At 43.6% G+C, this 27,211-nt stretch overlaps 1 protein-coding gene across 2 annotated transcripts in view; it reads left to right on the forward strand.

The window, feature by feature from the left end:
* The window catches only part of CDKAL1 (CDK5 regulatory subunit associated protein 1 like 1), a 1,663,077-nt gene that overhangs the window by 1,273,432 nt on the left and 362,434 nt on the right, over positions 1-27,211 (forward strand). The gene's annotated exons all lie outside the window — the stretch shown is intronic.

Below are 27,211 nucleotides of genomic sequence, written 5' to 3' on the forward strand. Positions count from 1 at the left end.
CATGCATACAGTACCCAGAATAATGCCACATGCATTCAGTACCCAGAATAATGCCACATGCATTCGGTACCCAGATTAATGCCACATGCATTCGGTACGCAGAATAATGCCACATGCATTCGGTACCCAGAATAATGCCACATGCATTCGGTACCCAGAATAATGCCACATGAATTCAGCACCCATAATAATGTCACATGCATTCAATACCCAGAAAAATGGCACTTGCATTCAGTACTCAGAATAATGCCACAGGCATTCAGTAACCAGAATAATGCCACAGGCATTCAGTAACCAGAATAATGCCACAGGCATTCAGTACCCAGAATAATGCCACAGGCATTCAGTACCCAGAATAATGCCACAGTCATTCAGTACCCAGAATAATGCCACAGGCATTCAGTACCCAGAATAATGCCACAGGCATTCAGTACCCAGAATAATGCCACAGGCATTCAGTACCCAGAATAATGCCACAGGCATTCAGTACCTAGAATAATGCCACAGGCATTCAGTACCCAGAATAATGGCACTTGCATTCAGTACTCAGTATAATGCCACAGGCATTCAGTACCCAGAATAATACCACAGGCATTCAGTACCCAGAATAATGCCACAGGCATTCAGTACCCCGAAAAATGGCACTTGCATTCAGTACACAGAATAATGCCACAGGCATTCAATAACCAGAATAATGCCACAGGCATTCAGTACCCAGAATAATGGCACAGGCATTCAGTACCCAGAATTATGGCACAGGCATTCAGTACCCAGAATAATGCCACAGGCATTCAGTAACCAGAATCATGCCACAGGCATTCAGTACCCAGAATAATGCCACAGGCATTCAGTATCCAGAATCATGCCACAGGCATTCAGTACCCAGAATCATGCCACAGGCATTCAGTACCCAGAATCATGCCACAGGCATTCTGTACCCAGAATCATGCCACAGGCATTCAGTACCCAGAATAATGCCACAGGCATTCAGTAACCAGTATTATGCCACAGGCATTCAGTACCCAGAATAATGGCACAGGCATTCAGTACCCAGAATAATGCCACATGCATTCTGTACCCAGAATAATGCCACAGGCATTCAGAACCCAGAATAATGCCACAGGCATTCAGTAACCAGAATAATGCCACAGGCATTCAGCACCCAGAATAATGCCACATGAATTCAGCACCCATAATAATGTCACAGGCATTCAGTAGTCAGAGTTATGCCACATGCATTCAATACCCAGAAAAATGGCACTTGCATTCAGTACTCAGAATAATGCCACAGGCATTCAGTAACCAGAATAATGCCACAGGCATTCAGTAACCAGAATAATGCCACAGGCATTCAGTACCCAGAATAATGCCACAGGCAGTCAGAACCCAGAATAATGCCACAGTCATTCAGTACCCAGAATAATGCCACAGGCATTCAGTACCCAGAATAATGCCACAGGCATTCAGTACCCAGAATAATGCCACAGGCATTCAGTACCTAGAATAATGCCACAGGCATTCAGTACCCAGAATAATGGCACTTGCATTCAGTACTCAGTATAATGCCACAGGCATTCAGTACCCAGAATAATACCACAGGCATTCAGTACCCAGAATAATGCCACAGGCATTCAGTACCCCGAAAAATGGCACTTGCATTCAGTACCCAGAATAATGCCACAGGCATTCAATAACCAGAATAATGCCACAGGCATTCAGTACCCAGAATAATGGCACAGGCATTCAGTACCCAGAATTATGGCACAGGCATTCAGTACCCAGAATAACGCCACAGGCATTCAGTACCCAGAATAATGGCACAGGCATTCATTACCCAGATTGTCACAGGCATATTCAGTGCCCAGAATAATGCCACAGGCATTTAGTACCAAGAATAATGCCACAGGCATTCAGTACCCAGAATAATGCCACAGGCATTCAGTACCCAGAATAATGCCACATGCATTCAGTACCCAGAATAATGCCACAGGCATTCAGTACCCAGAATAATGCCACAGGCATTCAGTAACCAGAATCATGCCACAGGCATTCAGTACCCAGAATCATGCCACAGGCATTCAGTACCCAGAATTATGCCACAGGCATTCTGTACCCAGAATCATGCCACAGGCATTCAGTACCCAGAATAATGCCACAGGCATTCAGTAACCAGTATAATGGCACAGGCATTCAGTACCCAGAATAATGACACAGGCATTCAGTACCCAGAATAATGCCACATGCATTCAGTACCCAGAATAATGCCACAGGCATTCAGAACCCAGAATAATGCCACAGGCATTCAGTAACCAGAATAATGCCACAGGCATTCAGCACCCAGAATAATGCCACAGGCATTCAGCACCCAGAATAATGCCACAGGCATTCAGCACCCAGAATAATGGCACTTGCATTCAGTACTCAGTATAATGCCACAGGCATTCAGTACCCAGAATAATACCACAGGCATTCAGTACCCAGAATAATGCCACAGGCATTCAGTACCCCGAAAAATGGCACTTGCATTCAGTACCCAGAATAATGCCACAGGCATTCAATACCCAGAATAATGCCACATGAATTCAGCACCCATAATAATGTCACAGGCATTCAGTAGTCAGAGTTATGCCACATGCATTCAATACCCAGAAAAATGGCACTTGCATTCAGTACTCAGAATAATGCCACAGGCATTCAGTAACCAGAATAATGCCACAGGCATTCAGTACTCAGAATAATGCCACAGGCATTCAGTAACCAGAATAATGCCACAGTCATTCAGTACCCAGAATAATGCCACAGGCATTCAGTACCCAGAATAATGCCACAGGCATTCAGTACCTAGAACAATGCCACAGGCATTCAGTACCCAGAATAATGGCACTTGCATTCAGTACTCAGTATAATGCCACAGGCATTCAGTACCCAGAATAATACCACAGGCATTCAGTACCCAGAATAATGCCACAGGCATTCAGTACCCCGAAAAATGGCACTTGCATTCAGTACCCAGAATAATGCCACAGGCATTCAATACCCAGAATAATGCCACATGAATTCAGCACCCATAATAATGTCACAGGCATTCAGTAGTCAGAGTTATGCCACATGCATTCAATACCCAGAAAAATGGCACTTGCATTCAGTACTCAGAATAATGCCACAGGCATTCAGTAACCAGAATAATGCCACAGGCATTCAGTACTCAGAATAATGCCACAGGCATTCAGTAACCAGAATAATGCCACAGTCATTCAGTACCCAGAATAATGCCACAGGCATTCAGTACCCAGAATAATGCCACAGGCATTCAGTACCTAGAACAATGCCACAGGCATTCAGTACCCAGAATAATGGCACTTGCATTCAGTACTCAGTATAATGCCACAGGCATTCAGTACCCAGAATAATACCACAGGCATTCAGTACCCAGAATAATGCCACAGGCATTCAGTACCCCGAAAAATGGCACTTGCATTCAGTACCCAGAATAATGCCACAGGCATTCAATAACCAGAATAATGCCACAGGAATTCAGTACCCAGAATAATGGCACAGGCATTCAGTACCCAGAATTATGGCACAGGCATTCAGTACCCAGAATAACGCCACAGGCATTCAGTACCCAGAATAATGGCACAGGCATTCATTACCCAGATTGTCACAGGCATATTCAGTGCCCAGAATAATGCCACAGGCATTCAGTACCCAGAATAATGCCACAGGCATTCAGTACCCAGAATAATGCCACAGGCATTCAGTACCCAGAATAATGCCACATGCATTCAGTACCCAGAATAATGCCACAGGCATTCAGTACCCAGAATAATGCCACAGGCATTCAGTAACCAGAATCATGCCACAGGCATTCAGTACCCAGAATCATGCCACAGGCATTCAGTACCCAGAATCATGCCACAGGCATTCTGTACCCAGAATCATGCCACAGGCATTCAGTACCCAGAATAATGCCACAGGCATTCAGTAACCAGTATAATGGCACAGGCATTCAGTACCCAGAATAATGGCACAGGCATTCAATACCCAGAATAATGCCACATGCATTCAGTACCCAGAATAATGCCACAGGCATTCAGAACCCAGAATAATGCCACAGGCATTCAGTAACCAGAATAATGCCACAGGCATTCAGCACCCAGAATAATGCCACATGAATTCAGCACCCATAATAATGTCACAGGCATTCAGTAGTCAGAGTTATGCCACATGCATTCAATACCCAGAAAAATGGCACTTGCATTCAGTACTCAGAATAATGCCACAGGCATTCAGTAACCAGAATAATGCCACAGGCATTCAGTAACCAGAATAATGCCACAGGCATTCAGTACCCAGAATAATGCCACAGGCATTCAGAACCCAGAATAACAGGCATTCAGTACCCAGAATAATGCCACAAGCATTCAGTACCCAGAATAATGGCACTTGCATTCAGTACTCAAAATAATGCCACAGGCATTCAGTACCCAGAATAATGCCACAGGCATTCAGTACCCAGTGTAATGCCACAGGCATTCAGTACCCAGAATAATACAATTTGTATGGTAGGGAATACATCTTAATTTTTATTTATTTTTGAGATGTGTGGGTGACTTTGTCTGGCTGATTTCCACCTGTCAGTGCCAACTAAAAAGTGGGTTTTTGAACCCACATCCTTGTTCAAGTGGAATTTGAGCATTGCCATTGGATTTATTAAATAGACATATCTCTAAAAATATTCACCATAGCCAATTTACATGTTCAACAAGCATATCATTAATGTCAGAATATAGGCTAAATATGGTTTTGTGATTAAAGGGATATTTGTGTAATCTAGTTATATAATTATTTATTGTCAATTCAACTTTGGAATGTACTAGCTAGCATTGAGATATTTCATTGGGTGTAAGTTTCACGCAGACTGATTACACCCAAAACTTTATATTCTGGGTGGCATTGCACAAGGTAAAAATAAGATTTTAAACCTACCGGTAAATCTATTTCTCCTAGTCCGTAGAGGATGCTGGGGACTCCGTAAGGACCATGGGGCATAGACGGGCTCCGCAGGAGACAGGGCACCTAAAAGAACTTTGACTATGGGTGTGCACTGGCTCCTCCCTCTATGCCCCTCCTCCAGACCTCAGTTAGAGAACTGTGCCCAGAGGAGATGGACACTACAAGGCAGGAATTGGAAATCCAAGGGCAAGATTCATACCAGCCCACACCAATCACACCATGTAACCTGGATCATACGTAACCAGTTAACCGTATGAACAAAAAACAGCAACGGTCCAAGACCGATTCCAACTGTAACATAACCCTTATGTAATCAACAACTATATACAAGTCTTGCAGAGTTTCCGCACTGGGACGGGCGCCCAGCATCCTCTACGGGCTAGGAGAAATAGATTTACCGGTAGGTTTAAAATCTTATTTTCTCTTACGTCCTAGAGGATGCTGGGGACTCCGTAAGGACCATGGGGTTTATACCAAAGCATCCAATCGGGCGGGAGAGTGCGTATGACTCTGCAGCACCGACTGAGCAAACGCTAGGTCCTCATCAGCCAGGGTATCAAACTTGTAGAATTTGGCAAAAGTGTTTGACCCCGACCAAGTCGCCGCTCGGCAAAGTTGTAATGCCGAGACGCCTCGGGCTGCCGCCCAAGAAGAGCCCACCTTCCTAGTGGAATGGGCCTTAACCGAATTTGGTATCGGCAATCCAGCCGTGGAGTGAGCCTGCTGAATCGTATTACAGATCCAGCGAGCAATAGTCTGCTTCGAAGCAGGTGCGCCAATCTTATTGGCAGCATACAGGACAAACAGGACCTCTGTTTTCCTAATTCTAGCCGTCCTGGCTACATAAATCTTTAAGGCCCTGACTACGTCCAGGGATCTGGAATCCTCCAGGTCACTTGTAGCCACAGGCACCACAATAGGTTGATTCACATGGAATGAAGAAACCACCTTAGGCAAAAATTGTGGACGTGTCCTCAATTCAGCTCGATCCACATGAAAAATCAAGTAGGGGCTTTTGTGTGACAAAGCCGCCAATTCTGATACTCGCCTTGCCGATGCCAAGGCCAACAACATGACCACCTTCCAAGTAAGAAATTTCAACTCAACCTTGTTAAGCGGTTCAAACCAGTGTGATTTTAGGAACTGCAACACCACGTTGAGGTCCCATGGTGCCACTGGAGGCACAAAAGGGGGCTGGATGTGCAGCACTCCCTTCACAAACGTCTGGACTTCTGGAAGAGAAGCCAATTCCTTCTAAAAGAAAATCGAGAGGGCCGAAATCTGAACCTTAACAGAGCCTAATTTCAGGCCCATATCCACTCCTGTTTGATGAAAATCTTCCGTAGGTGCATTCTTGGTCTCACACCAAGACACATACTTTCGCCAGATACGGTGATAATGCTTAACCATCACATCCTTCCTAGCCTTTATTAAAGTAGGGATGACCTCTTCCGGAATCCCCTTTTTTGCTAGGATTCGGTGTTCAACCGCCATGCTGTCAAACGTAACCGCGGTAAGTCTTGAAATACACAGGGCCCCTGTTGCAACAGGTTGTCGAAGTCAGAAAAATGTCTCTATGCACGTTGCCATATTTGCACCGCACACTGGTCCGCGCTGCGCGTGCGTGCGCTCTCCCGTGGAGGCGCATACCCGCAATAGCGTGCACTCACAGGCGCGGTATGCGTATTTACGGTAGAGTTTACGTAGTCGTAGCGTGCGACTCATTCGTTACATATTTTCACAATTAATGTAGTTTATAGAGTATGGTCCCTTTGATAGATTCTGAAAGTTTGGTTAATATAGAATGTCCCTGAACGGAGGAATCCCTCTTTGTATTGTGCGAAGGGTCTAACAGGAGTCAGACAGTGGTGTTTGGTACCTATCGGAAGAGTATTTAAATAGCAATATTCCGGTGTTGGTTTGGAGCAGATTAATTGCTCGTGCGAATAGTTATGGACATAAGAAGTTATGTCCATTTATTCATTATTATTTGTCCTTACTTAGTCATGCATCTGAACAGTTGGAGACAGGCATCAGTAGGTCTCAAATGTCTCTTTGACCTCAGAGATCCCCCAAACAATAGTTTGCATGTTAAGAGGGCCTCATCTCTACACATGCATAAGGTAAACACAGGAATAGTAATTGAAGATCAATTGTACTCCAAATCAGTATCTTTCCCGCAGACGGAGTACAATAGTCTTTAATTACACTGAGCTTTTGAGACTCAATGAGGAGGGTCAACACCTGTGTTTACAAATGGGGCTGGATTTGTATACAAAGAGAATGGTGACTCAATACAAAGGAGAAAGAAAGACCCCTCCCCCAGGTACTGGTCAAACAGGAAGGTAGTGGTCAGGTGTGGCCTCAGAGAACAGATGTAATGTAGCTACACTCACAGACACACACACAGCTACCTGGCACCAAGCAGCATGGCGGCTGAATCCCCAGGACATCTTCCAAACTAAAGGCTAAGTATTGAACTTCACATGGCTAGATAAGGAAACAGACGGATTGCTTTCTGGTTTAAATAGGATATTGTAACTTGGTTGTGTGATTGTTGGGTGTTTGTGGATACTCTGTGAAGTCTGTGATAAATTGGAACAGTATACAATCTGTAGCATAATATTTGTGGTATTTGTTTGCCAATGGAGATTTAAAATAGATTGTGCTGGTTAGTTATAATATATATCCTGTTAATCATAAATACCACCATGCAGTTACGTTTGTGTTAATTACATTGTGATCTGGTCTTGTGATGAATATGCTCTGGTTATTGAGATACTGAAGTTGTTTGGGATGTGAAATTATGAGATGGTTCTAGGAAGTTGGATTACATTGTGAAAGGTGTTTTAGATGGTTTGGAATTGTAAAATCAGAACATATGCATTGTTTTGAGGCTTGGACATTTTGGAAGAAAATGGAGTCTTGTGTTTTCTGCTATGTGATTGTGGTTTAGTATAGAGTGCCATGTGTTTGGACCTGCAAATCTAAAATGGTTGCTGCTGGATGTCTTCCCCTCCCCCTTTCAGCCATGTGGTGTGGTCTTTGGAATCAAGTGGAGGTTTCTCAAAATGGAGTCTAGCTTCCATCCCATGCTGTATTCAGCATTGACTAACTGCGCAGCGATTGTCTCTCACATGTGTAGTTTTATCTGCAACCATGTTGTCTCTTATTTAATGTTATCATGAGCCATTTCTCTCTATCTCTCTCTTCTTCTCTTCCCCTTCCATTTTCCCATAAATAGTAATTGTATTGTATTGTATTTCTTGTGTAGTTATCTGGTTAGGAAGTCTTTGTTATATTGTAGTGTATCATTTGTACTGTTATCCCCTTTTACAAGTATATTAGATATAATACAGTTAATAGGCCTTGGAACCTAAACCAGCATCTGTGTATTTTCTATAGTGATAAGTGTTCATTTGAGCGTCGGTGACGCTCATGCAGCTTTGTAGATAGTCAGGTTACACAAGGTTGCACTTACACCCTGTACTCACATTAAGGTATTCAGTGTATTTCATTGGTATAAGGTTTTAACATAAAGGTATAGTGTTGTAAGCGTCTGCATCGCTGGTGACCTCCTCGTGGTCTCGAGCGTATGCTACGCTACAGCGAATCATTCCCCTAGACATAACCAATAACGTGTCCTGTGATCACTGGGCCGTGAGCGAACGTGACGCTTGAGCGTCTCGCCTACGGCTGAGCGATCGTTACGCAGATAGCGTACCATTACGGTATTTTTTTTTAAGTAAACAGCGTACAGTGTTCTTAGCTTCATAAAGGGTTGTTTATACGACAAAGGAATTTAGCATTGTCAAGGTGTTCCCTCAGCGGAAGAGGCCAGGGATCTCCTGTGAGGTTCTCTTGTAGATCTGAGTACCAGGCCCTTCGAGGCCAGTCTGGGACAACGAGTATCATCTGTACTCTTCTTCGTCTTATGATCCTCAACACTTTTGTGATGAGAGGAAGAGGAGGAAACACGTAGACCAATTTGAACACCCACGGTGTTATCAGAGCGTCTACTGCTACTGCCTGAGGGTCCCGAGACCTGGCACAATACCTCCGAAGTTTTTTTTTGATTCGTGACGCCATCATGTCTATTTGAGGAGTTCCCCAAAGACGTATTATGTCTGCAAAGACTTCTTGATGAAGTCCCCACTCTCCTGGATGGAGATCGTGTCTGCTGAGGAAGTCTGCTTCCCAGTTGTCTACTCCCGGAATGAAGACAGCCGACAGAGCGCTCACATGATTTTCCGCCCAGCGAAGAATCCTGGTGGCTTTCGCCATCGCGACTCTGCTTCTTGTCCCGCCTTGGTGGTTCACATGAGCCACTGCTGTGACATTGTCTGACTGAATCAGAACCGGTAGGTTTCAAAGAAGACTCTCCGCTTGTCGAAGGCTGTTGTATATTGCCCTGAGTTCCAACACATTGATGTGTAGACATGACTCCTGGTCTGACCAAAGTCCCTGAAAATTTCTTCCTTGTGTGACTGCTCCCCATCCACGGAGGCTCGCGTCCGTGGTAACCAGGATCCAATCCTGAATTCCGAATCTGCGACCCTCCAGTAGGTGAGCACTTTGCAACCACCACAGGAGAGACACCCTGGCCCCTGGGGACAGAGTAATTTTTCGATGTAAGTGTAGATGGGACCCGGACCACTTGTCCAGAAGGTCCCATTGAAAAGTCCTTGCATGGAACCTTCCGAATGGAATGGCCTCGTAGGCCGCCACCATCTTTCCCAGAACTCGAGTGCACTGGTGAACAGACACCCTTTTCAGTTTCAGCAGGTCTCTGACCATGTTCTGGATGTCCTGGGCTTTCTCCATTGGAAGGAAGACCTTCATTTGTTCCGTATCCAGTATCATACCTAGGAACGGTAGTCGAGTTGTCGGAATCAACTGTGACTTCGGTAGATTTAGAATCCAACCGTGTTGCTGGAGCACTCTCAGAGAGAGCGCCACACTGCTCAACAATTTCTCCCTTGATCTCGCTTTTATCAGGAGATCGTCCAAATATGGGATAATTGTGACTCCATGCTTGCGCAGGACCACCATCATTTCCGCCATTATCTTGGTGAATATCCTCGGGACCGTGGAAAGTCCAAACGGCAACGTCTGAAATTGGTAATGACAATCCTGTACAGCGAATCTCAGGAATTCTTGATGGGGGGGATATATGGGGACATGAAGGTACGCATCCTTTATGTCCAGAGACACCGTAAACTCCCCCTCCTCCATATTGGCTATTATCGCTCTGAGCGATTCCATTTTGAATTTGAATCTTTTTATGTACAGGTTTAGGGATTTCAGATTCAAGATAGGTCTGACCGAACCGTCCGGTTTCGGGACCACAAATAGGGTTGAGTAGTAACCGCTTCCCTGCTGGTTCATGGGAACCCTGATTATCACTTGCTGTATACACAGCGTTTGAATTGCAGCTAACACTACATCCCGTTCCGACGTGGAAACTGGTAGGGCCGACTTGAAAAATCGGTGCGGGGGCACCTCTTCGAATTCCAGTTTGTAACCCTGGGAAACTATTTCTAATATCCAGGGATTCACGTCTGAGCTGACCCAGACCTGGCTGAAAAGTCGAAGACGTGCGCCCACCGGTGCGGACTCCCTCAGGGGAGTCCCGGCGTCATGCTGTGGGTTTTGGAGTAGCCGGGGAGGACTTTTGTTCCTGGGTGCCTGCCGAAGCAGGTGCTCTTTTGCCTCTGCCCTTACCTCTGGCAAGGAAGGAGGACCCCCGACCTCTTCTGGACTTGTGCGACCGAAAGGACTGCATCTGATAGGGTGGCATTTTCTTTTGCTGTTGGGGAATATATGGTAAAAAATTTGATTTACCTGCTGTAGCTGTGGAAACCAGGTCCGTCAGCCCATCCCCAAACAATACATCACCCTTATAGGGTAGTACTTCCATATGCTTTTTGGAATCCGCATCACCCGTCCATTGGCGAGTCCATAAGGATCATCTCGCTGAGATCGACATGGCATTGGCCCTAGAAGCCAGCAATCCAATGTCTCTTTGAGCATCCCTCATAAATAAGACTGCGTCTTTTATATGGGCTAGCGTTAAGAATATAGTATCCTTATCCATATTTTCAAAATTATCTGTCGGCTCATCTGCCCAAGCTGCAACTGCGCTACATACCCATGCCGACGCAATCGTCGGTCGTAGTACAGCACCCGTATGAGAATAAATACACTTTAAGGTAGTTTCTTGCCTGCGATCTGCAGGGTCCTTAAGGGCAGCTGTGTCTGGAGACGGTAGCGCCACCTTCTTGGACAAGCGCGTCAGGGCCTTGTCCACAGTGGGAGGTGATTCCCAAATCTCCCTGTCCTGTTTAGGGAAGGGGTATGCCATATAAATTCTTTTGGGGATCTGCGGCCTCTTCTCCGGAGTCTCCCAAGCTTTTATAAAGAATTCATTTAATTCATGAGATGTGAGAAAATGAATAATCTGTTTCTTTTCCTTAAACATGTGTACCCTTGTGTCGGGGACCGAGGGTTCATCCTCAATATGCAAGACATCCCTAATAGCCACAATCATACACTGAATGGTTTTAGTCACCCTAGGGTGCAATTTTACTTCGTCATAGTCGACACTGGAATCAGAGTCCGTGTCGGAAGTAGTGTCTTGTGTTAAGGGACGTTTTTGAGACCCCGACGGGCCCTGTGAATCGGTCCAATCCGAGGAATTGACCCCCTGATGTTCCCCTTAATTCAGCCTTATCAAGCCTTTCATGTAAAGATGTCACACTTGCATTTAACCTATGCCACATGCTCATCCAATCCTGAGTCGGCACCAGCGACGGGGACACACCACTCATTTGCTCCACCTCCTCCTTGGAGAAGCCTTCCGCTTCAGACATGTCGACACACACTTACCGACACCTCACACACACCGGGGGTTACCTATAAGGGGACAAAACCCCAACCAGGCCCTTAGGGGAGACAGAGAGAGAATGCCAGCACACACCCAGCGCCCAAACACTGGAATATATGACCAGATAGCGCTTTTATATATTTATAATGTTACTCTCCACTCACTGCGTCGCCAATGTGCCCCCCTCCTCTTTTTTCCAGCCTGTGAAGCTCAGCAGGGGAGAGAACAAGGAGCCAGCGTTTTCTCATGCAGCCTCTGTGGAGAAAATGGTGCTGGTTAGTGCCGAGGATCAAGCCCCGCCCACCCGACGGCGGGCTTCGGTACCCTCATGATATTGTAAGAAAATGGCGGGGGTGCGTGGATTTACTGTCCCACAGCCTAATCCAACATATTTATGCCCAAATTGAGGTTTATTGCTGCCCAGGGCGCCCCCCCCTGCACCCTGCACCCTACAGTGCCTCTTGTGTGTGTGTGACTGGGAGCAATGTCGCGCAGCTTACCGCTGCACGCTTACCTCATGAAGATCTGATGTCTTCTGCCGCCTGAAGTCTTTTCCTCAATACTCACCCGGCATCTGTGAGGAGGACGGCGGCGCGGCTCCGGGACGAACCCCAGGTGAGACCTGTGTTCCGACTCCCTCTGGAGCTAATGGTGTCCAGTAGCCTAGAAGCAGTGCCCAACCTTACAAGCCAGCTCTGCTTCTCTCTCCTCAGTCCCACGATGCAGGGAGCCTGTTGCCAACAGGACTCCCTGAAAATAAAAAACCTAACAAAATTCTTTAAAACAGCAAACTCTTGAGAGCTCACTGCTTTGTACCCTTTCTCCTCTGGGCACAGAATCTAACTGAGGTCTGAAGGAGGGGCATAGAGGGAGGAGCCAGTGCACACCCATAGTCAAAGTTCTTTTAGGTGCCCTGTCTCCTGCGGAGCCCGTCTATACCCCATGGTCCTTACGGAGTCCCCAGCATCCTCTAGGACGTAAGAGAAATGAAGTGCTGACTCTTGCTAGTAGGGCACAGCGACCTAGGGTACCTGTTTGGGTACATCCTCCGTGTCTACTATGGACATGGGAGGCTGTATTTGCTTTTGCTGACAGCATATGATGGGTCACCACAAACAAGGGAAGTTGATACTTAATTTATGTTTTACTTATGTAAGTCCACCAAAATTTCACATATTGGGGCAGATGTATTAACCTAGAGAAGGCATAAGGAAGTGATAAACCAGTGATATGTGCATGGTGATAAAGGCACCAGCCAATCAGATCCTAACTGTTAATTTACATATTGGAGCTGATTGGCTGGTTCCTTTATCACCTTGCACATATCACTGCTTTATCACTTCCTTATGCCTTCTCCAGGTTAATACATCTGCCCCATAAATTGAGTTTTTCTTCGTATTTTTTTTATTTGTTTTATTTTTCAAAATGTTAGGGTAAAATTAGCGATGTACATATCAGCCATGAAGCTCTGATATTGTCATTAAAGACCATATGAAGAGCATTATGCATGAATATGTAATAGACCATAAGAGAGTGACTGAATGGGAAGAGGACTATTTAAGGGGAGGCTCCAACTTCCTGAACACCTGAGAAGGTCATATGTCCCCAGTAGTCCCACAAAGAGACAGAGGGGGACATGTACTAAGCAGTGATAAAAGTGGAGAAGTGAGCCAGTGGAGGAGTTGCCCATGGCAACCAATCAACTGCTCTGTATACTTTTATAGTATGCAAATTATACATTTTAAGTCAATGCTGATTGGTTGCCATGGGAAACTTTTCCACTTATATCACTGCTTAGTACATCTCCCCCAGACAGTCTTAGAAACATAGGGGTAAATTTACTAAGGTGGGAGATTTTTAGAACTGGTGATGTTGCCCATGGCAACCAATCAGATTCTTCTTACCATTTTTATAGCTGCTTCTAGCAGATAATAGATATAATCTGATTGGTTGCTATGGGCAACATCACCAGTTCTAAAAATCTCCCACCTTAGTAAATTTACCCCATGCTGTATATGGAGACCATTAACTGTATGAGTGGGATTTAATGGGGAAGAAGGTGAGGTAAAATAAGGGAAGTTTCCATAGCTGAGCTGTTGCAGCTTTCTCAGCTGTGGCTGAAAATGTATCTGTCATGTCAAGGAATGCTGTAGCAAGGCTTACAGAACTTAGGGGCCCATTTATTAACAAGTGATAAAACTTGTTGCGTATGATAAATGGTGCTCCACCCAATCAGCTCACATGACAGTTAGGAGCTGAGAGGCTGGAACACCATTTATCATATGCAACAAGTTTTATCATTCGTTGATAAATAAGCTTCTTAATATTTTAAAAGTATTCCCTAACAAGCAACTTTTACCAAATCCTTATCTAATCCTATGCAAATGCATGTATAATATGATTTAGCAGCTACAGATGGCAGGAAATGCTAACTGCTGAAGCTATTTACTATGATTGCTATAAATTGAAATGCACAATAGTCTTTGATCTCATAATAATAAATATTTCTGTAACTTTTTACAAAAAACTTTTATCAAGTATCCACATGTTTGGTTACAGTGATGGTCACACAGTGTACAGTGCATCCGGAAAGTATTCACAGAGCTTCACTTTTTCCACATTTTGTTATGTTACAGCCTTATTCCAAAATGGAATAAACTAATTTTCCATCAAAATTTTACACACAATACCCCATAAAGACAATTTGAAAAAAGTTGGTTTTTAAAATTTTTGCTAATTTATTAAAAATAAAAAACGAAGAAATCTCATGTACATAAGTATTCACAGCCATTGCTCAATACTTTGTTGATGCACCTTTGACAGCAATTACAGCCTCAAGTGTTTTTGAATATGATGCCACAAGCTTGGCACCCCTATTTTTGGGCATTTTCGCCCATTCCTCTTTGCAGCACTTCTCAAGCTCCATCAGGTTGGATGGGAAGCGTCGGTGCACAGCCATTTTCAGAACTCTCCAGAGATGTTCAATCGGGTTCAAGTCTGGGCTCTGGCTGGGCCACTCAAGAACATTCACAGAGTTGTCCTGAAGCCACTCCATTGATATCTTGGCTGTGTGCTTAGGGTCGTTGTCCTGCTGAAAGATGAACCGTTACCCCTGGTAGAGGTCAAGAGCTCTCTGGAGCAGGTTTTCATCCAGGATGTCTCTGTACATTGTTGCATTCATCTTTCCCTCTATCCTGACTAGTCTTCCAGGTCATGCCGCTGAAAAACATCCCCACAGCATGATGCTGCCACCACCATGCTTCACTGTAGGGATGGTATTGGCCTGGTGATGAGCGATGCCTGGTTTCCTCCAAACATGATGCCTGGCATTTACGCCAAAGAGTTCAATTCTTTATCTCATGAGACCAGAGTATTTTGTTTCCCATGGTCTGAGAGTCCTTCAGGTGCATTTTAGCAAACTCCAGATGGCCTGCCATGTGCTTTTTACTAAGGAATGGCTTCCGTCTGGCCACTCTACCATACAGGCCTGATTGGTGGATTGCTGCAGAGATGGTTATCCTTCTGGAAGGTTCTCCTCTCTCCACAGAGTAATGCTGTAGCTCTGGCAGAGTGACCATCTGGTTCTTGATCTCCTCCCTGACTAGGGCTCTTCTCCCCCAGACGCTCTCGGAGGTCTACAGACCGTTCCTTTGACTTCATGCTTGGTTTGTGCTCAGACATGCACTGTCAAGTGTGGGACCTTATATAGACAGGTATGTGCCATTCCAAATCATGTCCAATCAAGTGAATTTACCACAGGTGGACTCCAATTAAGCTGTAGGAACATCTCAAGGATGATCAGTGGAAACAGGATGCACTTGAGCTCAATTTTGAGCTTCATGGCAAAGGTTGTGAATACTTATGTACATGTGATTTCTTAGTTTTTTATTTTTAATACATTTTCAAAATTCTCAAAAACACTTTTTTCACGTTGTCATTATGGGGTATTGTGTGTAGAATTTTGAGGGGAAAAATGAATGTATTAAATTTTGGAATAAGGCTGTAACATAAAAAAATGTGGAAAAAGTGAAGGGGTGTGAATACTTTCCAGGTGCACTCTTCCCCCCCCCCCCCACAATTGCCCCCTTAAGGCAGTATGTTTGTGATGCTTAAGAGCCCATATCCTATTAAAGCCCCAATTTTTTCGCCAAAAATTCCCATTTTTTGGAGATAACATATGGAATCCGGGATAAGTCCCCGGACCCATGTGTTATCGCGTCTCTGAAGGGCTGCTTATTGGGGATTATGCTTTGCGTTCTTCAGCATAATCACTGATAAGTGCTGGCATCGGGGAATCATCACAACGTGGCATCAGGACTAATAGGATACCTCCATGCGAATCGATTAGCAGCTGCAAATTACCGCTGTTAATAGGATATGACCCTATCACTGTTATAAAACATTATAACAGATGTGTTCTTTTAAATTACATGGTGCCGTATTCAATTAGCCGCAGTTATTTGCCGTGGTCTAATTGATCTGCCGGGGCTATTCAATTATAGCCTGCTGGCTGCAGTTATCATGGATCTTTGTTCAAGCCTGAGGAGGATTAAACAGAAATCCACATTACATGCACTGATTGTAGGTGCCGTGAACCTGTTCACCCATAGATCCAGGAACTTATCCTGGATTCTATGGGTTAACGTGCATTAGCGGGTATTTTATCATGCATGGACATTTGGCTGTAATTTAGTATCGCTGGGCATTAAACATTTTTTTCCGTTGCAGTAAATTACCGCATCTAATTGAATCTGTCCATTAATCTCTATAGATAGCATAAATGCTGACTAATCATTTTTATTCCTTCTATATGGCTGTCTTTTAAAGTGAAACTTATCAGTACTGAATTTATTTAAACAATATAAAGGACATATGGATAACAGTTACTAAAGTGGAATAAAGAAACTGGGGTAAAAAGTGCAACTTTAAACAAGACTATAGTATCATCATAATTTTATTTTTTATTGCGTTTTTTTTAGCTCTGCTATAATAGTGTTTCAACCTACCTTTATGACATTACACATTTGTGGATTGAATCTCTATATCCAAGGTCTGACAAGTATTTCAGCATTCTAATAGAACCGAACTCTTAAAACCCCCACCTATCAGACATAAGGCCATAAATTACTGGGTTATGGCATAGTGGGTGCTTGATACACATTATATCCTATTTGTCTCTATTTAGCATAGGCTGTTGTAGTCAAACCTCTATAATCGAAGATGTCTTCTTTTTTTTGCGCATGAAGAAGTGATAAAGTTCTGAATGTTACAGGAAATAATGAATGTTACAGCAAATATGGTAATATCCAATTAGGCTTTTTCAGCGTAGACTAAGATGATGTTGTTGTAATGTGAAGAGATAATGAAACTGCACACACATTATTAAACTATTACTTTTCATCATTTTTTTCTTCCCAACTAGACAAGGATCTAATGAATCATATTAGATGGCAAAATCAGATCAAATTTGCTTAAATAAAATCTCTTTAACCTTGAATGCTTTTAGAATATGTGAGTGGAATGCAAAAGTGCAAAGAGAGCCACTGAAGCCTGGGGACGGCTTCCCATTATCCACTGACAACACATCTGTGGTGTTTAAACACTCTACATAAAGTAATGCAGCCGCGTTTGAACTAAAAAGGTGTTAAATTGTACAACATTTACACTTTATCATTTCCCCACAAGTCCCCTCTCTATAATTAACTAGATGAGCTCCCTTGTTCTGCATCCATTGCTTGCAGATGACTTCAGCCGTCATACTAATCATGGCTGATCATACTGATCCAGTGGTAATCCATTCTTGTGCATTTTTTTTTAATTTTCTGCTTGTATTATATATACTAGGGATGGCCATCGATGTGTTCACCATCAATGGTTGCCTTTGATGGTCACCAACTATGCTATGGGAGACAATGATGGTTTCATCCACCGATGGTCATCGCTGTTATATCAGTGAATAATGGCCAATCACAGCCAGGGGGCGGGATTTTGCAGGTGTCAAGAAGCGAAGCTATGCCCCGAGTCCCTGCACCGTGCAATAAAAATAAAATATTTGTGTATGCTGTGCGAGCGATGGAGGGAAACCATCTGAACTTCTCCTGTCGATGGCAAAAGCATTCAACATCGGCCATAAACCATTGATTATTAGTAATCATTGATGGTCGATGGCTTTTCCTACTATGTACATACCTGAGGAGTGTTAAAGATGGAAAAGTGGGAATTTGTCTCCATAATTGAAAGTACTGCAAAGATTTATTGGTCAATGGTGTTGAAAGATCTTAAAAATTTGAATCATATATAATCAAGTTTTATGATGTGGTAATTTTGTATTTCTTTGAAAAGAAAGAAATAGGCATAATTTACAATGTATAACTTTTTTACTGGTCCACTTGCCTACTCTTTTCTCTACTTGATACATCAACTGTTTAGTTTTACTGTAATTTCTTAGCATTTGATTGATTAGATCAGTAACAATACCTTCTCAGGACTTAGAGAAAGGAGATCACTGATCTCAGTTTCTGCCACTGGAATAGGAGTAGTATAGTATAAGTGGATGCATGTAAATGTGCAATTACAGTCCGCTCCTCACCTCCTCTCCATCCCCTCTAACACAGATTAGCCTGCTCCCGCCAATGCCATGACTCTTGCAGTCTATACTGTACTTCTGTGACTGCTTTCTATGAAACACTGGAAACCCTTTTATGTACTGTGTATTATAAAAGTATCTCCAGGATGATTGAAGGGGGATCTCATCAGATGTCGCTAACATCTGCTGCGGTCCCTCCATTTTCATTTGTATATTCAGCCTTGATTCTAAATTATGAAAAAATGTGCAATCTTCAGAAAGCATAGGTCTCCTTAACTTGGCCATGACTGCTAATGCCATTTTAGCCTATAGGCTACATCATGCTAACTTTTATGGAGATGGATCCTAAGGATCCCTCTTACTGGTAATTTCTGCATGTGCAGTCTAATGACTGGGAGGCACAGTAGCTGTGTTGGGGTCAGTGATGACTGGGCATGTGCTGAGCTGTGCCAGGGTCAGTCATGACTGGGCATGTGCAATAGCTGTGCCGGGGTCAGTGATGACTAGGTGCGCACAGTAGCTGTGCCAGCGTCATGATGACTGCGCACGCACAATAGCTGTGTCAGCGTAATGATGACTGGGTATGCACAGTAGCTGTGCCAGGGTCATGATGACTGGGCATGCGCAGCAGCTGTGCTGGGGTCTGTGATGACTGGTCATGCGCAATAGCTGTGCCGGGGTCAGTGATGACTGGGCATGCACAGTAGCTGTGCCAGGGTCATGATGACTGGGCATGTGCAGTAGCTGTGCCGGGGTCTGTGATGACTGGGCATGCGCAGTAGCTGTGCCAGGGTCTGTGATGTCTGGGTATGTGCAGTACTGTAGCATACCTCCCAACAATTGAAACTCTTGAATTGGGACTCCTGTGCACGCTTCCGAAAAGGGAGTGTGGCCTCGTCGAAAGGGGGCTGGCTTGGCAGGAATACTACCATCGCGAGCCACGCCTCCCATTTTTGTTACTGTGGAGGTATGGCCAGCACTCTGTGAGCTGCTGGCCATGCCCCCAGCCTCTCTGCCTCCAGTGAGTAGACGCTATGCGCAACTTAATTGGTAACAGGAGCCTCCCAACTGGCCAAATCCCCCCCCTCCCCCCCCCCCCCCTCACACATACACACACACACACACACACACACACACTGCGGCCCACGGATATGTCAGTGGGACAGTCCCAAATAGAGGTAATGTCCCACGAAAGTCGGGACAATTGGGATGTATGCTGTAGCTGTACTGGGGACTGGGCATGCGCAGTAGCTGTTTCGGGAACTGGACTTGCACAGTAGCTGTCCCGTGGTCCGAACTGAAAGTAAAATGATCACATTTGCAATAATTTTACTTTTTGCAAATCATAGGGACAGTCTTCTATCAGATCCAGTGTCCCTGTACTGTACAGTCAGGCAGTACTAAGTTCTAATTGCCATGAGAGAAAATGTTAATTATCGTTGACCAATTCCCGGTTAATGGTAATTATGATCCAAAGTATTTTCAATAGAAAAAGCTTTTAATTAGAAAAAGATGAAATTTTGAAAAGCTAATTAGTTCTCAGTATTTACATTCATCTAACATGTAACTTAAATTTTGTCTTCATTAAGTAATATAAATGATGATTGGCAAGATTGATTTTTGTACATTACCTACAGCAAACAGCTCATTCAAGTTCATTATTTTTGTATCAATATTTCTGTTGCTTTAACAGAAAACAAACATTTAACATGACTTACTTGATTTTTAGCATTATTTTGCATTCATTTGGTGCTAATAATGTGTTTGTAACTGCATTAGAGCTTTGAAATCTCTGATGGGAACTATATGTGTCATTCTGCAAACCAGGGGTTGGCGGCCTGTGGCACTTTTGCTCTTGTGGAAATACACATCCCAGTTTGCCCTCACACCATTTTAGCATGCCTTAACATCAAAAATGTGGCAGGACATGCTGGCATATGTAGTACCACAGCAGTTGGCATTCCAGAGGTTGCCTACTCCACTTTCAGGAAGGCGATGCCCCATTTTAGTGTGTAACTTCAAATTTAGCATGCATATGTATCTGGTGCAAAGCTCATCATCAGCTCTTTAAAAATAGTTTATACAAAACTTGCGTGTCATAGCTAACATCTCAAGATCCATTCAGTTCAATGTAAGAAGCATCTAAATGGGCATGCTTCACTTGCATTTGCTGGACTGCTTTCCTGTGTTTACACCCTTGCCCACCTTTCCAAGACAGAGGGCTGTAAGCACAAGTCAAATGCAAGTGTAAATATTGATAGTGTATGCATGCGCACTATTTGTGCTGCAGAAATGCACTTACAGATGTGTCCTCAAACATCTTGCCTCAATACGCCATGCAGCAGGAGATGCCTAGCGTGAGTGAGCTGACATGTCCTGTGCAACTCCGTTGGTGGCCTTTTTTTAACGCATTGCTATGTGTACAGAATGTGCAAGCAGACTCTGCTGATTAAAATATGTGGCATGCTTTTATTCTCTGTCAGTCTTGACTGTAATGATACATTACATTGTTTTCTAGGAAAACTGTGTAGCGTACCATTTCATATGCAGATACAGCCACGTCCACACACAGAATATAGACATGCCGCATATCATTTTAATCAGCATAAGTTGCTTGTGCGTACTATTAGCATCATTTTACAGATAAGATGCATTTTAATGGAAAAAGTTCCATGTGAATACGCTTAGCGCTCTTGAGTCTCGGCATGGCGTGACTAGAAGGGCTGTTTAACGTGCAGGGAGGCTAGATGTATGTGAATACTTCTGTACATTCGAATATAGATTGGACCATTTGTGTCTATTTTGTAAATGTTAAACCTATCTAATTACCCGCAGTAATTTACCATGGGTAATTGTATCCCCGGGGCCTATCCAATCACCCCCGATAAGGCGGCACAAGCCGCAGCTTATAAGGGATTTTGTTTTATCTGCGCTGTGAAAACAGGTAGGTATCACTGAACCTATGTGTTTTCATGAGAAAAATTATTTTTTATGGGAGATATAATTGGATAGACTGTAAAAAAAAATATATCCGTGAAACCAGGAAAATCGAGAAAAACTGTCATTTTTCTTTTATCATGCCTAATTGGTCACCCCCCTGTGTGTCTAGCTTGTGCCAGTGAGTCTGGATATTATCAGCTAAAAGGTGCATATATCCAATGATTTCATGTTAGCTAGAAATGACATTGATAAAGTAGACTAAAGCTGGATTTGTTCGTAGATATCCAAGTGTTTTGGCAGTCAACTGTAATGTCAATTATCCTATTGAAATAGTATTTGTACATGATGGTAAATATTGTCAGGAGATGACCTCCATGAGTTACTGTATACTCTCATCTTCCAAGTGCTCTCAGGATGGTCGTGATCACGACACTCAGCCTGAGCTTGAAAGTTTTGGTCCAGTTTTACCACTGACCAATGAGACAAAATTTGCAAAGAATCCTGTTGACTCTCGTGTTCCGTTGCTAAACTGACTGTTTCAGGCATTTATTAAAACCTGCTATCGGCATAGTCCATTGCTGTGCACCTGTTAGGCCATTGGCAAACTTTTATTAATCAAGAAGAGTATAAGGTTATAAGCGCAGCATTTATTTCTTGTCTCCTGACTCGGTATCAACGAGTTGCCCAGACTTGATTGGGAGCTAAGTAACACAATGTTGGTGATATATATATTAAAATTGCATTTATATTGACTTCTTAAGCTGGCCGCACATCCAAGCAGAGGCGTCACTGTGGGGGTGCAGATCACACCCGGGTGTCACCTCTGGGGGGAGTAACACCAAAACGCCAACTCCTCTGCAGTGAAAGTCAGGCGGATGCTGCACTGTGACCTTATCATGCAGCACTCAGCTCCTGCCACTGAAGAGCTAGCAAAGCTCAGTGCTGATTATTCTAAGATCTGGGGGAACCCACTCGGTTTGTAAATGCCAGTTGGTAATTAAAAACTGGGGGAATCCCCAATCTTTTTTTATTTTTTTTTATTTGTTAATTATTTATTTTAATTGCAGAAGTAGGCTGACAGTATAATTCTTTCTTTTATCGATTACTTCTACAAACTACTTGATTATTGTGTTAGCCAGTGGTCTGGTTGGAAGGATAGTCAGCTGATGTATGGGCGGTCTCAGTTTATGCACATCCTGGAAATTCCTGTAATTTATCACTCACTTGCAGCACATATACATGATAAAGCATGTTAGCGAACATGTTCTGGGCACAATATAGTACCAGTACAGTAGCTCATGTTTTTAGAGTGCAAGATATCCATTCACCATCCGCTGTTTGTAAAACTAGAAGGAAAGAAGAGAATTAGAAAATACAGCAAATAATGGTGTTGTAACTAATACCTCTAGACGCATCATTTGTCTGCTTCACATTTACATGGAGAGAGAATCCCCCCAGAGGTTAATTCATATATTTTCATCCTCTGTAGACTGCAGCATTTTCCTTGGGACAAGCTAACCAGATGTTGAAAAGGGAAGACTTTGTTTTCTTGTTGTAGGAATGATTTATTAAGAAATTGCACTAAGCTTGTTCTAATCCCATCTGCTATTGATGCATACTGTAGCTCCTGTCTGTCTTTTCTACAGTCCACAATAGACTTACTGATCACTCTGCTCATGGCTGACTTTGTGCAATAAGCTCAATTCACAGCTGGGCTCTAGGGAGCCTGGCCCACGGGGAGGAGCAACTATTGATATTGGCTTTAACTTGGAGCGGTGTCTTTTGAACTTGTAGCCTTGTCTTTGCCTCAGTACTGTGCAGAGAGGGATAAAGCAGTAGTTTTCCTGACTTTCACATGGTTTGGGTTCTAATAACAAGTCAGAGTTCAAGGCAAGAACACAGTTCCGTGTGGCACTCCAGTTGGAACCTGTTTGCTCTCATTCTTGTGTGTGTGTTTTTTGGGGCTTTGTTTCCAGTATATAACTTCAGACAGAATATAGAACATAACACCTAACAGAAAGAGGTGCATCAGTGTTTCTGGTGTTATTACAGAACATTGTTTAGTGGTGCAGTTATTAATTTTTCATATTGCTTCTAGAACATATACTTATGATTTTATTATGGTTTCGGTCACTTTCCCGTGCTCAAATTTTGGGATATTGCACTTCTATTAGTTGGGCACAACATGGATTTCTTTCATGCAATCAAAATGTAAGCTATGGTTTGAAGAAAAGGTGGATAAGAATATTTTATATTTTACTTTAAATGTGACACTGTCAGTATTTTGCAATCATCAACGGAGATTTAACACCTTTGAGTGACTTGAATGTAATGGCTTGTTAGCTCTCTTGTAGCTTTTACTAAAAAATATTATTTTTTCCTCCTCAGCCCTTTTCGGTGTTGTTCATTTAGATCATAATTGTGTGGATCTTATCACACAATGGGGTGAATTCAATTGGGAGTGAGGTATAGTGAGGTAAAAAACCTTGCTTACCTCATGCCCAAGTTTGGATGGCCACAGCTATGCGCAAACGTGGTACTCAAAATATACATACATATATATATATATATATATATATTATTATTATTTTTTTGTTGTTTTTTTTTTTTTTTAAAGGTTGCAGGGTGTTAAGAGCTGAAAACCCCACGGCGTGTAAAAAAAGAAATATAATACAAAAATGTACCTCTCTATACCTTCTCACTGGAGAAGTGGGGGGCTGCTGGGAGATGTACTTCTCCCAGCAGCCAGATCCGGGGGGAATACACTCAGATGAAGGGGGGTCACACACACATTCATGCACACTTACACACGCTTACATACAGTCACAAACACTCACCCTCCACACACCTCACATACTCACCGTTGCTCCAGCGGACCGGCTCCCGACGCTGGAGAAGACACCACTTTTGAAGGTGAAGAGATACTGCCTAATTAAGCTAATTGGAATCTTAATTAGTCCTCGGGATGGGGGTGGGGGGTATCGCCAGGGTTCCAGAGTAAGTCCTGGGGATTTTTTCTATCATTAGCAAGTTTAAGAAATATCAGACATGGTCTGGAGGTGCGTAAAACAAGGCGCGGTAATATCTATAGAAATCACTGTGTCCCATTTTCAGTCCCGAATACCGAAACCCTGCGGCTGTGGGAAATACCCTGCGCTGCAGGTTTTTTTTTAATTTCCTGTCCACAACTGGATTTCCCCCAATGTCTTAAGTCACACATTTCCTATTGATCCAGTAGGGTGCAGTACTTTACCTGGATTCTGGAAGAGCTCCTTGAAATTCAGATTCTTACAGTCAGGCTATTATGTTTAACAGTGAAACAACAAAGGTAAAAATACACAGTCAAGTCACATTATTATGATTATTATACATTGACGTCGGCAGCGCGTAGCCCATGAAGTACATCATGTGTCCTGCGCTTGCTTTGTGCGTATATAAAGTGTGTAATAGGACGTCTGCACACATACTGTATCACTCTTTGCTGTCATGGGTAAAAGGGACGATTTATCCGAGTTGCAAAAAGGGATGAATATCGTTTTTTGGGCCAAGGGTGGCAGTACAGTATTTCTGAAACAGCGCAGTTTGTGAACTGTTCGCGTGCTGCTGTGGTGAAGGTGTATAGTGACTGGACAAATGGCACCAATGTGCATAACTGATGTGGAAACTACGAAGCACCACGTGCCATTGATTCGAGAGGTGAACACTGACTACAAAGTTGCGTTAGGGCCGACCGACATGCTACAATAGAGCAGCTCATTAAAATTTACCTGTGCCAACCTACCAGCAACTGATTGAGTCACTCCTAGCCTGTCTAGCTGCTGTCTGTGCTGCACACAGCGGTTACACTGGCTATTAGCTGGTGGTCATAATAATGTAACTCGACCATTCAGTAAGAATACTGGTGAAGACAGAGCCGGATTATCCTAGGGGCGACAAGGGCGGTTGTCCCGGGGCCCCCACGGACTGCTTTATAAATCGGAGCAGTCGCCCTCAGCAGCCGCCGAGGAGCTCCGTGTACAGAGTGTACACGGAGCTCCTCGGCAGCTGCTGACAGAGACTGCTCCGATTTAAAACGCAGTCTGTGGGGACCCCTAATGCTTGACTCAGTAACGCACGCCGGCGGCTCAGTCAGTGTCTCGCGGGATTTCACTTCACTACCCCGCGAGACACTGACTGAGCCACCGGCGTGCGCAGCTGTGTAAAGCTGCTTCTCCGTATGGGGGTGAGTATGTGTGTGTGAGCGAGTGTGTATGTGAGTGTGAGTGTTGGAGTGCCCGCTGACCCGCTAGCACACGGGGGTGGGGTCTTTGGCCGAAATTTTTAGTGGTGGTGGCACCCACTCGTTCGTTGACGGGGCCCCCGCCATCCTTAATCCAGCCCTGGGTGAAGATAACAAATGTGTTCACATTGTCTTAGGAACATAACTACAAGTGTACTGTTGTACTATATGCTTCAGTAGTCTTTCATTGGCAGTCTACCTTTCAGCTGCACCAATCTAACCAGAGTATTATACTGTGCTATTCTTAAAGCCTGCTCCCTTCAGGCCTAATTCTACAGTAGAGAGATGAGACCACTTGTCCTTATGGAATTTATTGCATAAGTGGCTCCAAAGCTCCAAATCTAGGTTTTACCACTGTATTGTAAGCTTTGCCTTTTACACAAAGCTTGTGAAAACTTTGAATGCTGGATAATTTTCCCACAACAAATGACTAAAAATTAAATGTGAACTGACAGAGGTTTGTGTAGAGATGGAGACAATGTTAAGATTTCACGTCAGCACAGACTGTTTTGGGACCCAGTGTTGTGTTTCATCATCGGCTGGAGAGGTGCAGTTTATCAAGGCATTCTGCACTGTGACAGAAAACAATCTTAAATCCCATATTTCAGAGATGGAATATATCTCAAGGTCATTTCATTGGTTCTGATTAAATTTTGAAAAACATTTTTTTTTGCAGTCCTGGGTCTAGGTCAAAGTAATTGTGCAGCCATCATATAGGGATGTGTACCATAACTGTGTAAATCTATTGCAGAGTGGTTTATGTTATCCGAAGCGCCTGTTTTATTGCACTCGCAGAGCGGGCAGTTACCATGAAAAGTCCTCTGGTTTTGCATTATGTGTTTGTCATCTGCACAATAGATATTAGAAGCGTGAGCTGTTTTTTAACTCTTGTATAATTTAAAGCTTTCAAATATACCAGCATCATGTGTGTGCCAAGTGTGTGCGATACTTGTAAGAAACTTCCAGGTACATATTGCTAGAATCTCTTAAAACAAAGATGAGAAGTTTTTATCAGATTTAGCAGTACCTTTAAAGCAGTGATGGGGAACCTGAAGCACTCCATCTCTTGTTGAACTACACAACCCTGCATGCTCTGCTACAGTTTTGCTATTTGGCCATGCTAAAACTGTAGCAGGACATACTGGGATCTGTAGTTCAACAACAGCTGGAGTGCCAAAGGTCCCCCATCACTGCTTTAAAGGATACATATAACCTACATATTGTATACAATTACACCCTAAGGGTCACTGCTACGTGAATACAGGCCCTGTCTGCTTTATAGCCCCACAATATCACTTTGTCACTAGTGTCAGATTCTAACTGCAAATAGTTCTCTGTGCTGATCATTGAGCCTGTTACCAAGTAGTCAGAAATGATGTGTTGGCGAGGTGGCAATTTGTGGGCTCAGGTGAGACTGAATTATTTGAAGGCACTGGTCCTGCTGTTGTCCACTCAGTTAAATGCTGTGCTTGTGCAAGTGCAACACATACCAAATACTGACCAA

Source organism: Pseudophryne corroboree, chromosome 5, assembly GCF_028390025.1.
Source record: "Pseudophryne corroboree isolate aPseCor3 chromosome 5, aPseCor3.hap2, whole genome shotgun sequence".
Taxonomy (NCBI): Eukaryota; Metazoa; Chordata; class Amphibia; order Anura; family Myobatrachidae; genus Pseudophryne; species Pseudophryne corroboree.